General features: G+C 36.8%; 1 protein-coding gene and 1 pseudogene across 2 annotated transcripts in view; one reads left to right on the top strand and one right to left on the bottom strand.

The window, feature by feature from the left end:
- VKORC1L1 (vitamin K epoxide reductase complex subunit 1 like 1) overlaps positions 1–22,623 on the bottom strand; it is a 70,485-nt gene that overhangs the window by 38,416 nt on the left and 9,446 nt on the right. The gene's annotated exons all lie outside the window — the stretch shown is intronic.
- On the top strand, positions 18,003–21,533 carry LOC140598259 (microtubule-associated protein RP/EB family member 1 pseudogene; annotated as a pseudogene).

Below are 22,623 nucleotides of genomic sequence, written 5' to 3'. Positions count from 1 at the left end.
AATACTTTCCAAAGGTAACACAGCAGACCACATTTAGAAACTCATGATCTGGAAGAATCAATTTACAAAACCATATTTGCAAAGTATTTTTCATTGCACCTGGACAAGTCCATAGGTATTACTAATATGTTATTTGAATATGATGGTGAAATGAAGGAAGAATTCTTGTTTGCAGTTTTATAGCTAGCAAACACAGTCAATCAGCTTTGAACTGGATAAAACTAAGAATTACACCGTCAACAAGAGTGGCCTGGAGTTTTGCAGAGAACAATGTTCTGATGACACAACTGATATGACAAGAAAACATTCTGGAGTAATTTCCCACATGAAGGAGCATCCGAAAGTAAATTAACACATTGTTTCTTTTGTAAACAAAATCTAGTTATATAAAAAGTCAGCTGAACTCAAAAATCGTGAAAATATAAATGTTAAAGCATTAAAGATTATTCTTTTTATTATGTAAAATATAAATACATCTTATAAATGATTACTAATGGATTAATGTTAAAACAATGTCAATGTTAAAACAATGGCTACCGAAGGCAAGTTGAAATTACAAACTCTTAGTGTTTCTGTGAGATAAAAAGTTTGGTTCCAATTTCTTAAAGATGTGAACTGGATAACCAAGTTGTGTAATATCTTCAGAACTTTGAATGTTCTTAAGGCTTCTTAACAAGGAAGAGATGCAACATGTTTTTCAGTAGCAGTAAGAGTAAAGTGAAAAACAAAAGTTCACTTGGAAGAAGTGTTTCTTCAGCTTATCACCATACAACTGATAAATGTAACAGAACACCCTGAAATGAGATCCACAGATAGGAAATGTAATAGAACCGAATCCATTTCTTTCATTTAAAGATAATTTAACCACTTACAGCTTAAACTGTTGGAACTGGCTACTGTTGAAAGATAAAGGATACACTGGGGACTATAGCATCACTTGTTTTTGGTTAAATTCTAATGAATAGCCTGAGTTTGATGAAACTGCTTTTAAGATCTCTTCTAATCCTACCAATATAACTCAACATTTTCTCTAGAGTATTATTAAATCAAAGCATTAACAACAGTTTAACTATAATGCCATCATCTGAAAATAACGCTATCTTCAACCCAACCTAGATAAATTAATAAGCAAGACGTACGCTCATGTCACATTAAAACTTAAAATACTGATAAGATAGTGTTTGTTCAAGGTATATGTTACGTCTTTAAAATACCCAATTACTATTTCATAACTTTATTTTTTTAAAGTAATCTTTACACTCAACGTGGGGCCTGAACTCACAACCCTAGGATCATGAGTCACATGTTCCACTGACTGAGGGAGCCAGGTGCCCCACTATTTCATAACTTTAGATACGATTACCAAACAACATAAAGTTAAGAGTGTAATATAGAAATTTACCATAGTAATTGACCATACATGCATAGCTTTTATAATTCTTCATATTTCATTGATTCTATTAAAATGTAATTTTGTCATTTGAATAAGATACTTGAGTTGTATTTATTATGTTTTCACTTGTTTAATAGTTCATTTTGCAAACATAACAGTCCATAATGGATTGGAAATTTCAAAAACTTATCTTTTACTACAGTGAAAGAAAAACACTGGGCTAGCCTTAAGTAGCTACTTGTTATCTTGAGTTTCTGGTAAGAATAAACCCACATAAATCCTGAATAAATCTATACTAATTGAGATTCTGTAAACATTTAAAGTTAAATTTAAATTTTTAAGTATTTGGAAACTTTAAGAATGTAGAAAAATGTCTTAACCAGTTGCTGGTAATCATATACAGAGTAGTTGTGGCCTCCACTTATCAGAGTTCACAGGTCTGGCACACTGCTTGTTTTCACAGTAAGTAAAGAGAACCTGGCCTGGAACATATTTTTGTCTTTAATTTTAGCCATCGAAACTACTGTCTCTGATGGAAAAGGGAAACCGATGAAGATTCTCTTAAAAGCAAAACCTATCCAGCCGAGATTAACAAACTGAACAAGATTGTCTTTGGAAACATCAAACTGTTCTGATTGTAATCTCAGACTCCCTGAAGTTCAAGTAAATTTGAACTTCAAAATAATTAAGCACCTGGCTCAGAAATCTGTAGATCATTACACTAGCTAATATCAATGAAAATGTTAGACCTTCCCCCATGATTTTAAAATAATGGTAATATTCACAGTAGCATATATTGTCAGTAATCAAGATTGGACACTGGGAGGTGTATCGAGGGTCATTCTGGATTGTGAAAGCAAACTTAAGCCACTCTTTTAAGACAATTATCAGTGCTAAGAAGATGCCTAAGGCCATAAGAATTACTGCTACCATAGTTTTCAAATATAAGGAAAAAATTGTTAAACCTCCATTTTAACTTAAGGTTTTAATGGTTAATTGTGCATTAATGTGAAATAGAATTCTAGCAGCTCTATGCACAAAACTGAGGTTGACTGTCAAGCACTTTGTTGTTCAGTCCCATTCTCCTACAAATCCCCTATCTTGAACAAAACATTAAGTTTTGTTTTGCATCCCTAAATGAGGACTCTTACAACTAGAAGAAAACCTTATTCACTGCTTTGTAATTTTTAAATTCATCCCAGGTTAAATGCTATCACTCCAAAATGTAATCTCAAATCTCCTTCATTCTGCAAAAACCTCTGCTGGCCTCTTTCAGTAGAAAATGTAAATTACAAATTTTGGATCTCCTTCGCCTTCTGGTACACCCACACACACCCACCACTGTTTTACTTATTTTGCTTATATCATCTGTGTCTGGCATTAAAGTGGATTTCAAGAGAATAGGAACTCTCAATTATCTTTGAGTTCCCAGGTCAAAATTCCAAAGTATAAGTAATTAAGAAAAGGCGACAAATTCTTTCACATTCCCAATTTATAGTCCTCTCAAAAATAGGTATTTTGTATTCAAACTTTCTTTGATTACTTGTTTATCTTTGGTCCAGTGACCTTCTGGGGTCTCAAAAAATAGTTCAAGAAGTAGATGCTGTCTAGAATACTCCCACATAACAAACTTTGTAAATAAAAACTTGAGGCCCAACTTTGTACTACTAAAAACCTTGTGATACCACATTTTAATTGTGTCCAAGTGAAGTAAAGGAGCAAATGACAATACTAATAAACAAATAAACATTTTCTTTTATTCCCCAGCCCAAAGGTATTTCAAAATATACTAAATAGTTGAGGTTTAAATACCCTAGAGCAAAATATAAAAAAACAAGATATAAAAGTCTGATAGTCTCAAGTAGCTGGTGTAAACTGAGGGGAAAATAATAAAATGCAGATAGCATTTAATGTTTTAAAAGAATCTCAGAGAATTCTGCATATGAGGAAAGATTAATAGAGATGAAAAGATTTTCAGAGATGAAAAACATAACTTGCCAAATTTAAAACAGCAATAAAAGTATGGAGTAGCAAGGGTGCCTGGGTGGCTCAGTCTGTTAAGTGACCGACTCTTGATTTTAGCCCCGGTCATGATCTCAGGGTTGCGGTCATGATCTCAGGGTTGCGAGATGGAGCTCCATTACACAGCAGGGAGTCTGCTTGAAATACTCTCTCTTCCTTTCTGCCTCTCCCCTCACTTACACTCTCTCTATAAAATAAATAAATCTTGGGCACCGGAGTGGCTCAGTCAGTTAAATGTTTGCCTTTGGCTCAGGTCATGATCCCAGGGTCCTGGGATCAAGTCTCACATTGAGCTCCCTACTCCACAGGGAGCCTGCTTCTCCCTCTGTTTCTGTCTCCCTCTATTTCATGAATAAATATAAATATAATCTTTAAAAAAACAGTGAGTAGCAGATGAAATACTACCAAAAAGTGACATAAAACAATAAATGAATACATTATCTCACAATTCTAATAAAAAGGACAAAATAGGTAAGATAAAAGAAAAAAATGTTAGAAATATACAGATAGGGGGGGATCCCTGAGTGGCTCAGCAGTTTAGCGCCTGCCTTAGGCCCACCCAGGGCATGATCCTGGAGTCCCGGGATTGGGACTGAGTCCCACATCAGGCTTCCTGCATGGAGGCTGGTTCTGCCTCTGCCTGTGCCTGCCTCTCTCTCTCTCTCTCTCTCAATCTGTGTCTCCTGTGAATGAATAAATAAAATCTTAAAAAAAGAAAGAAATATACAGATTGGGGTGGCATAGTCACTTAAGCAACTGACCCTTGGCTTCAGTTCAGGCCATGATCTCAGGGTCATGAGATCGAGCCCTGCAAAAGGCTCCATGCTCAGCCTAGAGTCTGCTTAAGACTCTCTCTCAAGCTCCCCTTCCCCTCCACTCTCTTTAAAATAAATAAATCTTAAAACAATATATTATACAGATCAACTTTACCAATAATAAGAGTTGTAGAAAGAAAAAAAAAACAGTATTTATTCTTTTAACAAATTTATTGAGCATACAGTATACTACTGTCGATTTCCATGTTGATTTTGTTCACTACTGTCTCCTTGGTGCCTGACAGTACTATATTGCTGAAAAAGGGAAGGAAAGGGAAAAGGAAAAGGAAAGGGGAAAGAGGAGGGGAAAGAGGAAAGGAAAAAGGAAAGGAAAAAGGAAAGGAAAAAAGGAAAGTAAATGGAAAGGAAAAAGGAAAGTAAATGGAAAGGAAAAAGGAAAGGAAAGGAAAAAGGAAAGGAAAGGAAAGGAAAAAGGAAAGGAAAGGGGAAAGGAAAGGAGGAACGAAAGGAAGGAGGGAGGGAGGGAGGGGAAGAGAGGAGGAAGGTAGGAAAAAAGAAAAAGGAGGAAAAAAGGAAGGAGGGAAAGAAGAAGGTAAAATAAATGTACACATTTTGTTTTCTAGCTAGATTTAATGCAAAGAAATTAACAGAATTTTTTAAATTATTCATTTATTTGACAAAGAGACAGAGAGAGCACAAGCAGGGGGTGGGATAAAGGGAGAAGCTGACTCTGCTGAGCGGGGAGCCCAACCTGGGGCTTGATCCCAGGACTCTGGGAACATGCATGATGTGAGCAGAAGGCAGACACTTAACTGAGCCACCCAGGTACCCCTCTTTTCAAATATTTTATTTCATGTCAAAATGCTTGTGACTCAAAGTTAAATGAAAAAAATAGGATGGCCTCAATTTTTTTCTTAAAAAGAAAGCATATATTTATGTGTATACATTCATATAGTCATATATACATGTACACAATACATATTTATAGATAAAAATCAACTGGAAGAGAGTGCACTAAAATGTTATTTGATGTAATTTTTTTCTTTTTTACTTTGCAAAGAATTTTTAAAGATCAGAATGAGGGACGCCTGGGTAGCTCAGTGGTTGAGCATCTGTCTTAGGCTTAGGGCATGATCCCAGGTCAGGGGGATTGAGTCTTGCATCGGGCTCCCTGTGAGGAGCTTGCTTCTCCATCTTTCTGTATCTCTGCCTCTCTCCCTGTAGCTCTCATGAATAAATAAATAAATCTTTATTAAAAAAAATCAGAATGAGTTTTGTTTTTTTGTTTTTGTTTTTTTATAAACTTATTTTTTATTGGTGTTCAATTTGCCAACATATAGAATAACACCCAGTGCTCATCCCATCAAGTGCCCCCCTCAGTGCCCTTCACCCAGTCACCCCCACCCCCCGCCCACCTCCCCTTCCACCACCCCTAGTACGTTTCCCAGAGTTAGGAGTCTCTCATGTTCTGTCTCCCTTTCTGATATTTCCCACTCATTTTTTCTTTCCCCTTTATTCCCTTTCACTATTTTTTATAGAATGAATTTTTCAAGACCATTTACACTTAGTGTAATGACAGACTGATATGCCTGTGTTTTAAGTCTTACTGTTTGCTATTTGTCCCCCCCCCCCTTTGTTCCTTTTCCCCTCATTTTCTGCCTTCTTTTGGATTTAGATAGGAAATTGTGAAATCACTGGTTGACTTACAAAATTTGTTGAGCAATGATGGAATAACAGGGACGGAATTTACCCTGCTACCTTAAACCACTAGAAAATTAGAATATGAAATAACAATTTAGAGACAGTGGGTACTAGGCAACACAGGACTGTGATCAATGAAAGAGAAACGAACCTACTGAGCTTAGTGGTTACCCCAATTTCTTGTCTGTAGGTGGTTTTCAGGCTACAGAGCAGAGCAGGGAACCCAAAATAGAGCCCAGTGGTTTCACTGAGTTAAGAAGACAGAGACAGGGATGCCTGAGTGGCTCAGTGGTTTATTAAAAATAAATTAAAACATTATTTTTTAGGATTCCATCACTGTTGTTACTTAACATTATGTGTCTTTTTTCTCTGCCTGTTTTTTTCTTTTTTTAAGATTTTATTTATTTATTCATGAGAGAACAGAGAATGAAAAAAATATATATATATATATTCTCCTTGGGATTTGTTGTGCTCCTTGAATCTGTGGATTTGCAATTTTCATCAAATTTGGAAATTTTCTGGTCATTATTCCTAAAAATGTCTTTTGTTCTCCTCTCTCCCTCTTTTCTGGGCTCCAATAGACATGTTAGACTGCTTATTCCTGACTACTGTCCCTGTTTTAGACATTGATGATCTATTCATTTTCCTCACATTTTCTCTCACATTTTGAACAGTTTCTATTGTTACATCCTCAAGTTCACTGATCTGCTGTGCCTCATCTACTAATCCCTTGAGTATATTTTTCACTTCATTTCTATCTCTGAAAATTATATTGAGGTCTTTTTTATATTTTCCATTTCTCTCTTCATTACATTAACCATTTCCTCTACCTGCCTGAACATATAAAGCATATTTAAAAGAGTTGCTTTAATTAACTTATTTGTTAATTCTATTATCTCTGGATCTATTTCCATTTTTCTGATTCTTTTTTTTAAGATTTTATTTATTTATTAATGAGACACACACACAGAGGCAGAGACATAGGCAGAAGGAGAAGCAGGCTCCATGCAGGGTGCCTGATGTGGGACTCGATCCCAGGACTCCAGGAACATGCCCTGGGCTGTCTTCTTAACTCAGTGAAACTACTGGGCTCTATTTTGGGTTCCCTGCTCTGTAGCCTGAAAACCACCTACAGACAAGAAATTGGGGTAACCATTAAGCTCAATAGATTCGTTTCTCTTCTTTCATTGATCACATTCCTGTGTTGCCTATTACCCACTGTCTCTAAATTGTTATTTCATTTCTAATTTTCTAGTGGTTTAAGGTAGCAGGGTAAATTCAGTCCCTGTTATTCCATCATTGCTCAACAAATTTTGTAAGTCAACCAGTGATTTCACAATTTCCTATCTAAAGTATTCACCTAGTGTTCTCTCTTTTAATATCTAACAATTCTAACTACTCCCTTGTCCCTTGGAATTTGCTCCACTCTTAGTTTGACACTAAACTCTTATTCTCCTACTTCTCTAAGATTTCTTATTCTTGAATCCTCAAATATAGGCAAGTTTCCAAAGTTCTGTCCTTGCCACATTTTCTTCTCCATCTGTGCAGGATCTTACCATGTGTGCTTTCAACAAGCCCTACAATTTCATTTATGACCTCTTTTGCTGCTGACTCTTAACACAACAGAAGTATCATATGTAACTGCCCTCAGACTTTTTCATTCATGAAGAGAATACAAAGAAAAGCAGAATACAAAATGTAAAATCTCCACTCCATTTTAAAATGTGAGACCTCAGAGGCACCTGGGTCGTTCAGTTGGTTAAGTGACCGACTCTTGATTTCAGCTCAGGTCGTGATCTCAGGGTCATGAAATCAAGCCCCACATCTGGCTCCATGCTCAGCACAGCGCGTGTTTGTCCCTCCTCCCACCCGTCACCCCTGCCTGTGCCCCACCCCCACTCTGCTCTCTAAAATCTTTAAAATAAATTTTTAAAAATGTGTGTTTATATATGTATTTTCATAACATGTAACCAAAACAGACAAAAAAAAAAAAAACCCCAGAAGTTAATTCAATTAAAATGTTCAGAATGATTGTGTTTTATGGATTTTTTTCTTCTATATACTTTTCTGATCTTCTACACATACATAGGCATACACTAAATTTATAATGAGAAATTATTTACTAAATCCCTACTTCCAGCTCACAGCTTAAGCTATTTCATAGGTCAGTATCTCAAACCAATATATTCAAAGACCAGTAATGCACCTTCCACCTAGAGTCTGCCTATCCCTCTCTGCTCTATTTAATGGTACAAAGTCCTCTCAAATTTCAGAGTCATTTCAACTTATTCTTCTGTCCCCGCATCCAGTCAACAATCCTAATGAGAAAATGAGTTTCAGTTCACAGGAAACAATATTACTGCAGAAAGCTCTAGCATAATGATTCAAGCAGCACTGAATAGCTAGAGAATGAAATCTCTCCTCCCACCCACCTCCCCAGGTCAGAGATACAGGAGAAATCTACAAAGAAGAAGCAATGGCCTTGGCTCAGAACCAAACTGTCCAAGAGGTAAAGAGGTAGACTCTGAGGAGGGCCAAAGTTGGACAATAAGCCCAGGGGAAAAACTACTGAGCATAATGAGTCAAGAGGCTGGGGACTGAAATGACCCTCCATTCTGATTGGCATTTATACATGAAAAAAAGGAGAAACATGTAGTAAAGCTTCAAATGGCATTTTGGCATAAAGTTGCTGCCAAAACTGGCATTAAATATTGGTTGACATGAATAATGCACACTACCAACTTTTTACTGAATAGTCAGCTCCAGATGAAAAGGTCACAACCTTTTTATCTTAATGCTCTTTTAAACATAGGTGATAGGGTGCCTGGGTGGCTCCGTCGGTTAAGCATTTGCCTTCGTCTCAGGTCATGATCTCATGGTCCTGGGATCAAGCCCTGGGTCAGGCTCCCTGCTCAGCAGAGAACCAGCTTTTCCCTCTGCTCCTCCTCCCTGCTGTGTACCCTCTCTTTCAAATAAATAAAATCTTAAAAAAAAAAAAAAAAGGTAATAAATGAACAAGGTACAGAATCCAAGGATCACAAAATACTATGGATGAGCCTTGAAACAGTCTGCTAAGTGAAATATACCAGTCACAAAAATACATGATACATACGAATATTGTATGACCCCACTTTTATGAGGTATCTAGAGTAATCAAATTCATAGAAACACAAAGTAGAATTGTGATTGCCAGCAATAAAGGAGATGAGGAAATAAGGAATTGTTTAATGGGCATGAAAAGTTTTGGAGATTGGATATACAACGATGTGAATAAACTTACAGTACTGAATTGTTTACTTAAAATGCTTAATTTGGTAAATTTTATGTTATGTGCATTTTGCCACTATGAAAAATGTTTTAAGAGAGTTAAATAGTATATAGAGAAAGTATCTCTCATTTTGTCCCCCAGCCACCAACTTCTTGTCAGAGAGGGCCAGCATTAATATATTCTTTCATCCTTCTGGGAATATTCTATTTACATATTTACGTAAATGACTTAAAAATATACCCACACAGGGATCCCTGGGTGGCGCAGCGGTTTGGCGCCTGCCTTTGGCCCAGGGCGCGATCCTGGAGACCCGGGATCGAATCCCACATCAGGCTCCCGGTGCATGGAGCCTGCTTCTCCCTCCGCCTGTGTCTCTACCTCTCTCTCTCTCTCTGTGACTATCATAAATAAATAAAAAATTAAAAAAAAAAATACCCACACAGAAATACAGCTGATCCTTGAACAACACAGGTTTGAACTTCACCGGTTATACACAAATTGTTTTTGACAAATATAGCATAGTACTGTAAATGTATTTTCTCTTCCTCTTTAACATTTTTTCCTCTAGCCTCCTTTATTCTAAGAATACAGTGTAGAATACATATAACATACAAAATCTCTGTTAACTGACTTTATGTTATCAGTAAGGCTTCCAGTCAATGCAGGTTATTAGCAGCTAAGTTTTGGGGAAGTCAAAAGTTATACAGAGGGAAATGCTAATTAAAACCACAATGACCTGACACTAGTCAGAATGGCTAGTTTAAAAAGACAAGGAGTAGTAAGTGCCGGCAAGAATGTGGAGAAAAAGGAACTCTTGTGCACTGTTGGTGAGAACGTAAATTGGTGTAGCCACTGTGGAAAACAGTATGGAGGTCCTCAAAAAACTATAAATACTGTATGATCCAACAGTTCCATTCCACTGCTTAGGTATATACCCAAATGAAAACACTAATTTGAAAAGATATATGCACCTCCGTTTACTGCAGTATTATTTACAATAGCCTAGAAATGGAAGCAACTTAAGTGCCCACTGATGGACGGATGGATAAGAAAAGATGGGGTATATATACACACTGGAGTATGACTTGGCCATAAGAATGAAATCTAGCCATTCGCGATAACATGGATGGACCTAGAGGGTATCATGCTAAGTGAAATCAGTGAGAAAAAGACATACTACATGATTTCATTATATGTAGAATCTAAAAAACAAAACAAATGAACAAACAAAAACAAAAATTCTCACAGAGAACAAATTTGTGATTGCCAGGGAGGTGGGTGAGGGGATGGGCAAAACAGGTGAAGGGAAGAGGTACAAACTTTCAGTTATAAAGTAAGGCACAGGGATGAAAAGTACAGCATATACAGTCAATAATTTTACAGTAATGTTGTATGGTGACAGTGTAATTGCATGTATAGAATTACGGATTCATAATGCTGTACTCCTGAAATGTAACACTGCATGTCAACTATACTTCAATTTAAAAAAATGCAGATTAGACTACACAGGTAGTCAGTGCCCCTAATCCACATGTTGCTCAAGGGTCAACTGTATTAGCATATAATATTTATCATTCATGCACCTTGCTTGATCTTTTTATTTAAAATATTTTAAGAGGGCAGCCCCCCTGGCGCAGCGGTTTAGCGCCGCCTGCAGCTCAGGGTGTGATCCTGGTCCCACGTCAGGCTCTCTGTATGATGCCTGCTTCTCCTTCTGCCTCTCTCTCTCTGTCTCTATGAACAATAAAATCTTAAAAAAAAAAAAAAGATTAAAATATTTTAAGAGATGTTACTAAATTAGTTCACAAAGAACTTCTTTTAAGGGCTGCTAATTCACCATGTAAGAATACCATTAGTAACACAGGTAATAAAGTTTTGTCCAAAACTTTTGTTATTACAAGCATAGAAATGAATGTCTTCATACTATTTAACCCCCATGTATAAGAGTGTATATATATATATATGTATATGTGTGTTTACAAGCACAGAAAAGAACTGCTAAACAAAGGGTATGTACATTCCTTATGACTGTGTGTATAAATGCTATTTTTATTTAAAATTTATTACTGAATTATAGTTTATGTTCAGAAAAGTACATAAATTCTCAGTTTACAGCTTGAAGAATTTTCCTAATGTAAACATAACTCTGTAACCAGGACCCACATTAAGATAGAACATTACAAGCCCCCAAAAGCTCATTTTGTGTTCCTTTTCAGTAAGGTAACATTATCCTGACTTCTAACACCACAGATTAATTTCGTCTGTTTTGAAACTTGTATTTTCACACCAGCTATTTCATTCACCATTACGGTTTTAAGAATCCACCATTTTTGTATGTTAATTCTTTTTTTTAAAGATTTAAAAAATTTTTCATTCATTCATTTATTGGGAGGTAGAGAGAGAGGGAGAATGTCAAGCAGGCTCCACACTCTGCACAGAGCCCAACAGGGGGCTCAGTTCCACAACCTCAAGATCACAACCTGAGCTGAAACCAAGAGTTGGAGCTTAACCGACTAAGCCACGGAAGCACCTTCCCTCCTTTCAAAAGATTTTATTTATTTTGTGGGCCAATTCATCAATTTTTTTCTTCATGGATTCTGGGATTGTGTAAAACTTAGGAGCAACTGGAACTCTCATATGTTGCCAGTAAGAGTGTAACCCGGTACACCTATTCTGGAAAACTGTTTGGGGGTATATACTAAAATTAAATATACATATATATATCCTACTAGAATATATATATATATATATATATATATATATATATATATATTTATATATCTTACTAGAATATATATATGTGTGTATATATATATATATATATTCTAATAGTTCCATTCAATTCCAATAACAAATTGGAATAACAAATGAGTACTTAACACCCACCAAACACATACAAGAATGTTCTAAGCAGTTTTATTCATCTTAGCCAAAAGAAAAAAAATGTACACAACCAAGAATTCTATCAACAGCAGAATAAAGTGTGCCATAATAACACACTACACACAGTAAATAAAAGAACTGCTACATGCAACATAAATAAATCTCAGACATAACGTTAAGCAAAAGAAGCTAAACACAAAAGAAGACTTACTATATGATTTACTTCAAAATCAAAACCTCTGCATAGAGGTCAGAAAAGTGGATTACCAAGGGGGGCTGACTGGGAGGCATATAAAGGAAATTTGGGGGATGCCAGAGATAGTCTATATCTTGATCTACATGATAGATTCTGTTTGTATACTCACAAAATGTATTATTGGTCCCTTAAAATATGTATACTTTCCTATCTGTGAATTACATCTCAATAAAAGTCTTTGTGTTTATGAGATGACAAGCTAGCTTTTTTTCCTCAAATGGCTACTAAAGTTGATCCAACACTACTTATTGAAGAATTCACTGTTTTATTACCTGTAACAGTTCTATAAACATAAACAGTTTATGTCACTACTGTCAACTCTGTTCCAGGGATAACCTGTCTGCTCTGGAGCCTTTCATTACTTCAGCTTTAACACTGACTTTAACAGCAGCAACCCCCTTCTTCATGAGTATTGATTTTCATATTTTTTATGAAAAATTCTGCTTTGGTTCTGTTCCATAGAAACCTTAGAATCAAGTTTTGAAAAGCCTGTGGAAATATTCACTGGGATTACACTGAATTTACAAATTATGTTTTATCAAGTCCAAAATACCTTCAATATAAGATGCACAATTTTATGCAGCACTAAAAAAAGGACACTGCCACATGAACAGACTCCTCTTTTGTGATTGAGGATTTTTCTTTTAGGCCTATTAAAATACGTCTTTTAGACTTACAGACTGTTTCGTCTTTTTTTTTTAAGATTTTATTTATTTATTCAAGAGAGACACACAGAAAGGGAGGCAGAAACACAGGCAGAGGGAGAAGCAGGCTCCCTGCAGGTAGCTCAATGTGGGACTCCGGGATCACACCCTGAGCCAAAGGCAGATGCTCAACCACAGAGCCACCCAGGCATCCCAGACTGTTTTGTCTTTATATCATAGGTGACTTGTGCTTATAATTAAAGGAAAATAAGTAAAATAAATTCATTAAGATGTTCATAAATAAAACTTCTTCACTACTACAACATTGCCAGAAATGAATGGAAGGTTTCTTTAATTTCTTTTGTTTTAGAGATTTATTTACTTATTTATTTGACAGAGAGCAAGCAAGCACACAAGCAGGACAAAGGGCAGGAGAGGAGAGAGAATCCCAAGCAGACTCCCCACAGGACTGGTCCAACACAGGACTTCATCGCAAAACCTGGAGATCATGACCTGAGCTGAAATCTAGAGTCAGACACTTCACTAAGTCACCCAAGCACCCCTGGAAGGTATCCTCAATTTTAAGGCATATCTCAATTTTAAAATGACAAAATGCAAAAGTGTATCTAGTAATACACAACACAACAATTTAGAGGGCATATTGACATCTTTCTGATGTGAGAGTTATCCTATTCAAGTTATGTGTCATGTATTTATTGAATTTTTTTATGTCCCTTGTTAAAGTTTCATATTTTTCAGATATACTTTGCTTTCTTGTTTTTTTTTTATAACATATTTCTATGTAGACTTTTTTCTTTAACAATTGTTAAGAAGATGTGCAAAAACTCTCCCTAACAGTATTACTCAAGGCCAAATGCGTATTTCTGCAGAACCTTATAAGCAGACTCTAAAACATATATGCAAGTGCAAGGGGCAAACAATAACCAAGACTCATTACCTACTGGTGATCAGGTAATTCTCAAACTGGAGACTCTACAGGATTTTAGTTAGTGATTTTAGCTACTATATTTATCACATTTGAAGTTAACACAAAATTGTGAAATATTTGCTTATCTAAAAATAACATTGTATGTTAACTGAGTTTAAATAAAAATTTGAAAACAAATAAATAGGCAGCCCCAGTGCGCAGCGGTTTAGCGCCGCCTGCAGCCCAGGGCGTGATCCTGGAGACCCTGGATCGAGTCCCATGTCAGGCTCTCTGAATGGAGCCTGCTTCTCCCTCTGCCTGTGTCTCTGCCTCTCATTCTCTCTGTGTCTCTATGAATAAATAAATTAAAAATCTTTAAAAAAATGAAAACAAATAAATAAAAATAACAAAAAAACAAGAAACATTACATATTAACAGGGATAAATTCTTCATGAAATATAACTCTTTTCCAAAACATAACAATTTAATGAAAAGAAAGGCAGTGTTTTACATTTTTGTAAGTAAATCTCCTTAATATCTAGCTTAAGAGGAAACAGTTGGAATTCTCATACCTGCATTTACATTCAATCTGTTTCAATATCACATGTCATGCAGCCTCTAGAAAACCTATTGTACACTTGGTGAGGGAAAAGAGTAAAATAAGGTGAATAACATCTTATTATTACTATGAAAATAGTTTTTGATCTCAAAGACTCTCTGAAAAGGTCTGGACCTACCTGGTCCCAGAAATGAAAGGGACATAGTCCCAGAGAACTACTGAAATAGAGTAGTTAAGATAGTGGCACCCTGGCACAAAGACACACAAATAGAAGAATGGAATACAAGAGCCCAGACAAATCCTTTTGTACACAATCAGCTGATTTATGAAAAAAATAACTCTACAGAGCAAGGGAGAATGAGATCTTAAACTGGTGCTACAATAATAATAACTGAATAGTCATACAGGAAAAAAATTAAGTTGACTCCAACCGAGACCACTAAAAAAATTCCACTTAGAATGTTGATCTAGGGATCCCTGGGTGGCACAGCGGTTTGGCGCCTGTCTTTGGCCCAGGGCGCGATCCTGGGGACCCGGGATTGAGTCCCACGTCGGGCTCCCAGTGCATGGAGCCTGCTTCTCCCTCTGCCTGTGTCTCTGCCTCTCTCTCTCTGTGTGTGTGTGTGTGACTATCATAAATAAGAAGAAAGAAGAAGAAGAAGAAGAAGAAGAAGAAGAAGAAGAAGAAGAAGAAGAAGAAGAAGAAGAAAGAAGAAGAAGAAGAAGAAGAAGAAGAAGAAGAAGAAGAAGAAGAAAGAAGAAGAAGAAGAAGAAGAAGAAGAAGAAGAAGAAGAAGAAGAAGAAGAAGAAGAAGAAGAAGAAATAGGAATTTAAACAGAACAACTTTGGGAAACTATTCTGTGGTTTCTAATAAAATTAAACACCTACCCCATGACCCAAAAATCCACCCTTCAATATATACCCTAGAGAAATAAGAGTGTGCATGCATGTGGGTGTGTAAAATCATACAATGGCACTAAGCAATAAAAAATAACTGATAAAACCAACAACTCGGATGAACTGCAAAAAACATTATTATGCTGGGCAAAAGAAGCCAGACACAAGAGAGTACATACTGTTATGAGACCATTTACATCAAGTTCAAGAATAGGCAAAACAAATTTATAGTGATAAAAGTCAAAGCAGGATTGTCAGAATAACAGCTTCTGACTGAAAAGGAGCATGAGAGAACTTTCTTGGGTGATAGGAATGCACATGCATATGTGAAAACATTTTCAAGCTGTACATTTAAAATCTTTGCATTTTAATGTATATGAAATACATCTCAACTACCCAAAAAAAATCCATTACATATACACCAGAATGGTTAATAAAATTTAACAGATTGACAATTCCAAGGCTTGGCATACAGGTAGAATAACAGGATATCTGATATATTGTTGGTAGGAATCAAAATTATTGCAATCACTTAGAAAACAGTCTGGCATTACCAACTAAAATTGAAAATACACAAAAGTGCTCATAGCGTCATAATTCATACCTGCTTCAAAGTGAAAATAATTTAAATGTCCATTCAAAAAAAGGAGTAAGTTAATTGTGATACGTTTGTCTAACAGAATATTCAGCAATGAAACAAACTATAGCACTTGGTGAGGGAAAAGAGTAAAATAAGGTGAATAACATCTTATTATTACTATGAAAATAGTTTTTGATCTCAAAGACTCTCTGAAAAGGTCTGGACCTTTCAAAAAAAGGAATAAGTTAATTGTGATACGTTTGTCTAACAGAGTATTCAGCAATGAAACTATAGCTCTATAAAACACAGATGAATCTCACAAGATAATGCTGAATGAAAACAGCTGGAATAAAGAATACAAACTAAATGGTTCTATTTATAAAGTTCAAAAGGCAGGGAAAATTAAACTACCAAGTTTAGATGCAACCTTAGGTAGAAAAGTAAGAAACTATCATAAAAGAAGTCAGTTAATCTTGAGAAGGAGGAAGAGAGTATTTAATAAGGAGAGAGTTAAAAGGAGGGCTTTCTGAAGTGCTGACAATCATCTATTTAATGACCTGAATGTTTGTTGGCTACAAGGGTTACAGTTTGTGATTATTACATGAAAAAAGATGCACAGCTCAATGACTCTTCCATGTGTATGTTACAAATCAGAAAAAAGATTAAAAAAAAACAACAACAACAATTGGACCTGCCGACTGACTGGATTTCATGGAGAAACAACCAAAGACAACTCCCAGGTTTCTGCTTTGCACAACTGCTTAGGTGGTAATGCCTTTCACTGGAATGACAAACAGCATTTTCAGGGGAAGAATTTTTTTTTAAAGACTTACTTACTTACTTTGTTTATTTATTCATTCATTCATGAGAGACACAGAGAAAGAGGCAGAGACATAGGCAGAGGGAGAAGCAGACTCCTCGCAAGGAGCCCAACATGGGACTTGATCCCAGATCCTGGGATCACACCCTGAGCCAAGGCAGACAGACGCTCAACCACTGAGCCACCCAGGTGTCCCAGGGAAGAGTATTAATTAAATCTTGGACATGTTAAATATAGTACTTTGAAGACATCCTAGCAGAGATGTCCAGCAGGCAATTACATAAACAGAATTAGAGTTCAAAGGAGAGAGAGAAATTTTAAGACTAGAGGGATGTCTGTGTGGCTCAGCAGTTGATGTGAACCCCAGTTTTTGTGCCGTTCAGTCACCCAGATCCTTAAACTTAACTATGATACTAATATATGTGCTTAGAACTAACAGATGTTTTTTTGTAGTCACTTTAGGATTTAAAGTGGAAAGTTTTTTTTCTTGCTGTATCCCTGCTTTCAAGTGAAGTCGAACAGTTTTAGATAGTTTAAAATGTGTTAGGGATAAGCACACTTTACAAGTTGTTTTTTAGCCCTGGATTTTATGACACTGGGTACTTAATTTGGAGTACACTGGCTATTGAGAACAAGATTTTGGGTTTAGGGGAGAGGGATGGTTGAGGCCATCATGAAATGGGAGAATCAGCATTTTAAACACTGTAAACATAAAAGAATGCTTTCTTCTGCCTGCTGTTTGTAAAAGCTCTTTGGGAAGATCTTTTACGAAGACCAATTTTTTTAAATGTAATTTACCTACCTAGTATAAGTGTCCTAAGACATGTATGTAAACTTCCAAACCTGTTTTGTCTGTGTATTTAGAAAATACACAAGAATCTTTATCAAACCTAAAAATATAAACTTGTGAGCACTAAAAAAAAAAAAAAAAAAAAAAAAAAAAGGGATCCCTGGGTGGCTCAGCGGTTTGGTGCCTGCCTTTGGCCCAGGGCATAATCCCAGGATCCCAGGATCAAGTCCCACATTGGGCTCCCTGCATTGGAGCCTGCTTCTCCCTATGCCTGTGTCTCTGCCTCTCTCTGTGTACGTCTCTCGTTGAATAAATAAATAAAATCTTTAAAAAAAATTGAGGCTAGAGACATAAATTTCCAGGCTAGCGATCTAAATTTTAGGTTCATCTTTGAGTGAAGCCATGGATATGGATGTGACTTTAGGGAAAGAAAGACTGACAAGAGGGTGTAGGGCTGATCCCTGGTGTGTCAACATTTAGTGGGCAGGTACAGGAGGATAAGCCAGTAAAGAAAGCTGAGAAGGAACCAAGTGGTAGGAGGAAAATCAAGAACATGTCATGAACCATTAAGCAAGGGAAGAGAACGTCTCCTGAGTAATAAGTCACCCACTTCAGGTTGATGCATAGTTAAGAACGGATATGGGTTATGTGCAATACTTAGCCAGTTTTTTACTCCACCTCTTTTTGGTTTAGAGACAAGTAACAACCCAAGAGAAAAACCAATGTTTCTGAGAACGGCTGAAAATTTTTGTGTTATCTTTAGAAGTGAGGGATCAAGTCTCCCTGACTGTTCTTTTTCTCTGACTCTCAGGAAGAAAGTGGACAGATTTGAGAGCACTGATTGGGTGTGTGTGATACTGGACAGAATCACCATTAAAAGGTAAGCCTCAAGAGGGCTTTCTTTTCTCTAAGTGAGAACCAGGGCCAAACCTACTACTTAGGCAGAAAAGGCCTGAGGCATGTGGCCAAGGCCAGATCAGCAGTCAGCCAAAGCAAATGTGCTCTCTGGTTACATGGCCCTGAGCATTGACAGGAATGAGATAGATAGAGCAGGCTCTGCTCACATCACATGGGAAAAATCTAGCCATGTTTGAGAATTGAAGAGATGAACGGGGTCCACCTCACAGCCTGTTTTAGTTTGAAACAATTTAGGCTTAACTGGATTGAGAAAAAAATAAAAAAGCATTTCCATGTGAACCCAGCTGGGCTCATTCCAGTCTTTTGTCTTGGGAGTTTAGTGCCCAAGTCCCAGTTAAGAATAAAATGCAAAGTATTTTAGTTTTCATTTGCAGGTACAAATATTAATACAAATTTCCTCCTCAGGGACCCTACATACTTGAAAAGAGTGGCTATAGACTGGAGAGAATTCTGTTACTGGGATCCCTGTCCAGAATACCATCAGAAAATTTCTTAATTTCCAGCACTACATCCATCATATACAAAACAAAACTACAATGGGCATCTAGGTTAAAATAATAACAGGTTAGCAACTCCAGAATAAATAGGTATGTTTGTTCCTTGATGGGAAAATGTAAGTAAAGGCTGACTCTGTCTCAAATCCATCTATAAATTTAGTAATAATTCTATTCAAAATCTCATTGGAATGGTTTTAGAGCTCATCAAAATAAATTCTAAAATTCACCTGACACAGTAAATGCGTAAGAATAGCCAAAGAAATGTTTTAAAATGAGCATATTTGCCCTATCAGATATCAAACTATTTAAAGCCACAGGGGAGAGAGGGACTGTAATGTAAATGTGTAGAAAAACAGACAACGTATTACTGGAACAGAATTGAGAATCCAAAAAGAGACCCTACGCATATAAGGAAATTCCTGTGTCATTTCAAATATGGTCAAGTCAATACATGGAGTTAGGCAAAAGCCCACCAATTTAGAAAAGTTAGATCCCTACCTCACGTCCCACACAAAAGTAAATTCCACTCAAACTAAAAGGAGCTAAATATGAAAAAAATTCAAACAAAATACATGAAAGTTAAAAAAAAAATCTTAGGATGCTAGAGAGTTTGCTAAATAAGATTAAAGAAAGAAAACAACCTAAAAGTTATCAAGAAGTCAAAAATGGCATCACATAAAAAAGTTTCAACTTCTGTTGAATAAAGAAACCATTAATGAAATTAAAAGGTGAGAAATAGGGGTTCGGGTGGTTTGAACGAGACGAAGACGGAATCGAAGCCGGGCACAGGCAGTGGACACGGTCCCACCGAGAGCCGAAGATGGCAGTGAACATATACTCAACGTCCGTCACCAGTGATAACCTAAGTCGACGTGATATGCTGGCCTGGATCAATGAGTCTCTGCAGCTGAATCTGACAAAGATTGAACAGTTGTGCTCAGGGGCTGCCTACTGTCAGTTTATGGACATGCTATTCCCTGGCTCCATTGCCTTGAAGAAAGTGAAATTCCAGGCTAAACTAGAGCATGAATACATCCAGAACTTCAAAATACTACAAGCAGGTTTTAAGAGAATGGGTGTTGACAAAATAATTCCTGTGGACAAATTAGTAAAAGGAAAGTTTCAGGACAATTTTGAATTTGTTCAGTGGTTCAAGAAGTTTTTTGATGCAAACTATGATGGAAAAGACTATGACCCTGTAGCTGCCAGACAAGGTCAAGAAACTGCAGTGGCTCCCTCCCTTGTTGCTCCAGCTCTGAACAAACCGAAGAAACCTCTCAGCTCTAGCAGTGCAGCTCCACAGAGGCCCATTGCAACACACAGAACTACTGCAACCCCTAAGGCTGGCCCGGGTGTGGTGCGAAAGAATCCTGGTGTGGGCAACGGGGATGATGAAGCAGCTGAATTGATGCAGCAGGTCAATGTATTGAAACTTACCGTCGAAGACTTGGAGAAAAGAGATTTCTACTTTGGAAAGCTAAGAAACATTGAATTGATTTGCCAGGAGAACGAAGGGGAAAACAACCCTGTATTGCAGAGGATCGTGGACATTCTCTATGCCACAGATGAAGGCTTTGTGATACCTGATGAAGGGGGCCCACAGGAGGAACAAGAAGAGTATTAACAGCCTGGACCAGCAAAGCAACATCCGAATTCTTCACTCCAAATCATGTGCTTAACTGTAAAATATCCCCTTTTATTATTCTTAGAGGACTCACTGGTTTCTTTTCATGAGCAAACAGTACCTCTTCTTAAAGTGCGCTTTGCAGAAGTTTCACCCCTTTTCCAATGAGTTTGAGTTAGGAGCTTTTACCCTGTGGCAGAGCAGTATTAACATCTAGTTGGGTCACCTGGGGAACAGAGAGGCTGACCATGGGGCTCACTGTGTGGATGCTGGTAACACTCACTGCTGGAGAAGGTGCTTTTATGTCATACACTGAGGTGGAGTCCTCAGCAGAGAAATGTAAAGATTGATTTGAATTTTAAGCTAATGTGAAATCTTGGCAGAGAACGTTTTAATAAATAAATGCCTTAAGAGTATTTTAAAAAAATAATAAATTAAAAAAAATAAAAAATAAAAGGTGAGAAACAAGAAGAAAATATATGTAATACATATAACAAAAAATTACTGTGATACCTGAAGAATTCCCTCTAACCAATAAGAAAAAAAAAGACAACTTAGAAGAGAAATAAATGCGCAAAGGTATAAACAGGCAATCTCCAGAAGAAATTCAAGTGAACATTAAACATATGTCTATAAAAATTAGGTTATAGGTTCATCTGTAACCTATATTCTACATGATTAAGGAATTTTTTTTTCAAAACTAAAAGAAATCATAAATACTCATTCATCAGAATGAGACATGCCCTTCTAATCTTAAAACCTATGGGAAAAAATTACATAGAAAAATAATTAAATTTTTTGTACACTTAAAAAAAAATCTATGTACTACAAAAATTAATGCCTAGGTGGCTCAACGGCTAAGCATCTGCCTTTGGCTCAGGGCGTGATCCCGTATTCTGGGAATGAATCCTATATGGGGCTCCATGTGGGGAGCCTGTTTCTCCCTCTGCCTGTGTCTCTGCCTCTCTTTCTGTGTCTCTCTTGAATAAATCAATAAAATCGTAAAAAAAAAAAAAAAAAGAACATGGCAAAAATATTAACAAATGTTAAAATATCCATATCCTCTAAATATATAAGGCATTTGTCCAATCAACATAAAAATTCTAAGATGTATACAGGCAAGACTAAAGAGAAGAAGTGCAAACAATAAAAACATGAAGGGGATCCCTGGGTGGCTCCATGGTTTGGCGCCTGCCTTCGGCCTAGGGCGTGATCCTGAAGACCCAGGATCAAGTTCCATGTGGGGCTCCTGCATGGAGCTTGCTTCTCCCTCTGCCTGTGTCTCTGACTCTGTGTGTCTTTCATGAATAAATAAATAAAATATTAAAAAACAATAAAAATGTGAAAACCAACTAAAAGTTGCTTCTACTTGGGGGGAAATGTAAATCAAAACAATGAGATGATATTTTTCTTTTCTTTACTTATTTATTTATTCATGAGAGACAGAGAGAGAGAGAGAGAGAGGCAGAGACACAGACAGAGGGAGAACAGGCTCCACGCAGGGAACCATACGTGCGACTCAATCCTGGGTCTCCAGGATCACACCCTGGGCTAAAGGCGGCGCTAAACCGCTGCGCCACCACGGCTGCCAGAGACGATATTTTCCATAAAACAAATTCATAAAGGTATAAATAATGAGAATACCCAATGACAAGGGTACAGGGCTCCTAACATTCTCTTACATTCATTACTAGTAGAATTTTTAAGAACAAGAAAAAATAGTTGTGACATGTTAAATGAGGGGAAAAAAGATATATGTGCAATATGATCTCAATCATTTTTTAAAAATATTAGCTACATCTACGAGCACTTACTTTTGTGCCAGGCACTGTGCTAAGACTGTTTATACATACTGATGGATTGGTGTACTTCATATTCCCAATAATCCTGGGTTAGACACTACTGTTACCCTCATTTTATGAAGTGGAAACTGAGAAGAGAGACCAAATTATGCAGCCAAGAATTCAATCCAGGTACTCTTGCTTTAATGACTGTGATCTTCACTCTTAGCATAATGCACAAGCAGAAGTAAATTAAACTTTTAAAAGCAGAAGAATTTATTATACT

This window comes from Vulpes vulpes, chromosome 3 (assembly GCF_048418805.1).
Source record: "Vulpes vulpes isolate BD-2025 chromosome 3, VulVul3, whole genome shotgun sequence".
In the NCBI taxonomy this organism is placed as follows: domain Eukaryota; kingdom Metazoa; phylum Chordata; class Mammalia; order Carnivora; family Canidae; genus Vulpes; species Vulpes vulpes.
The sequence above is the reverse complement of the archived record's forward strand: the minus strand, read 5'-3'. Positions and strand labels throughout refer to the sequence as shown.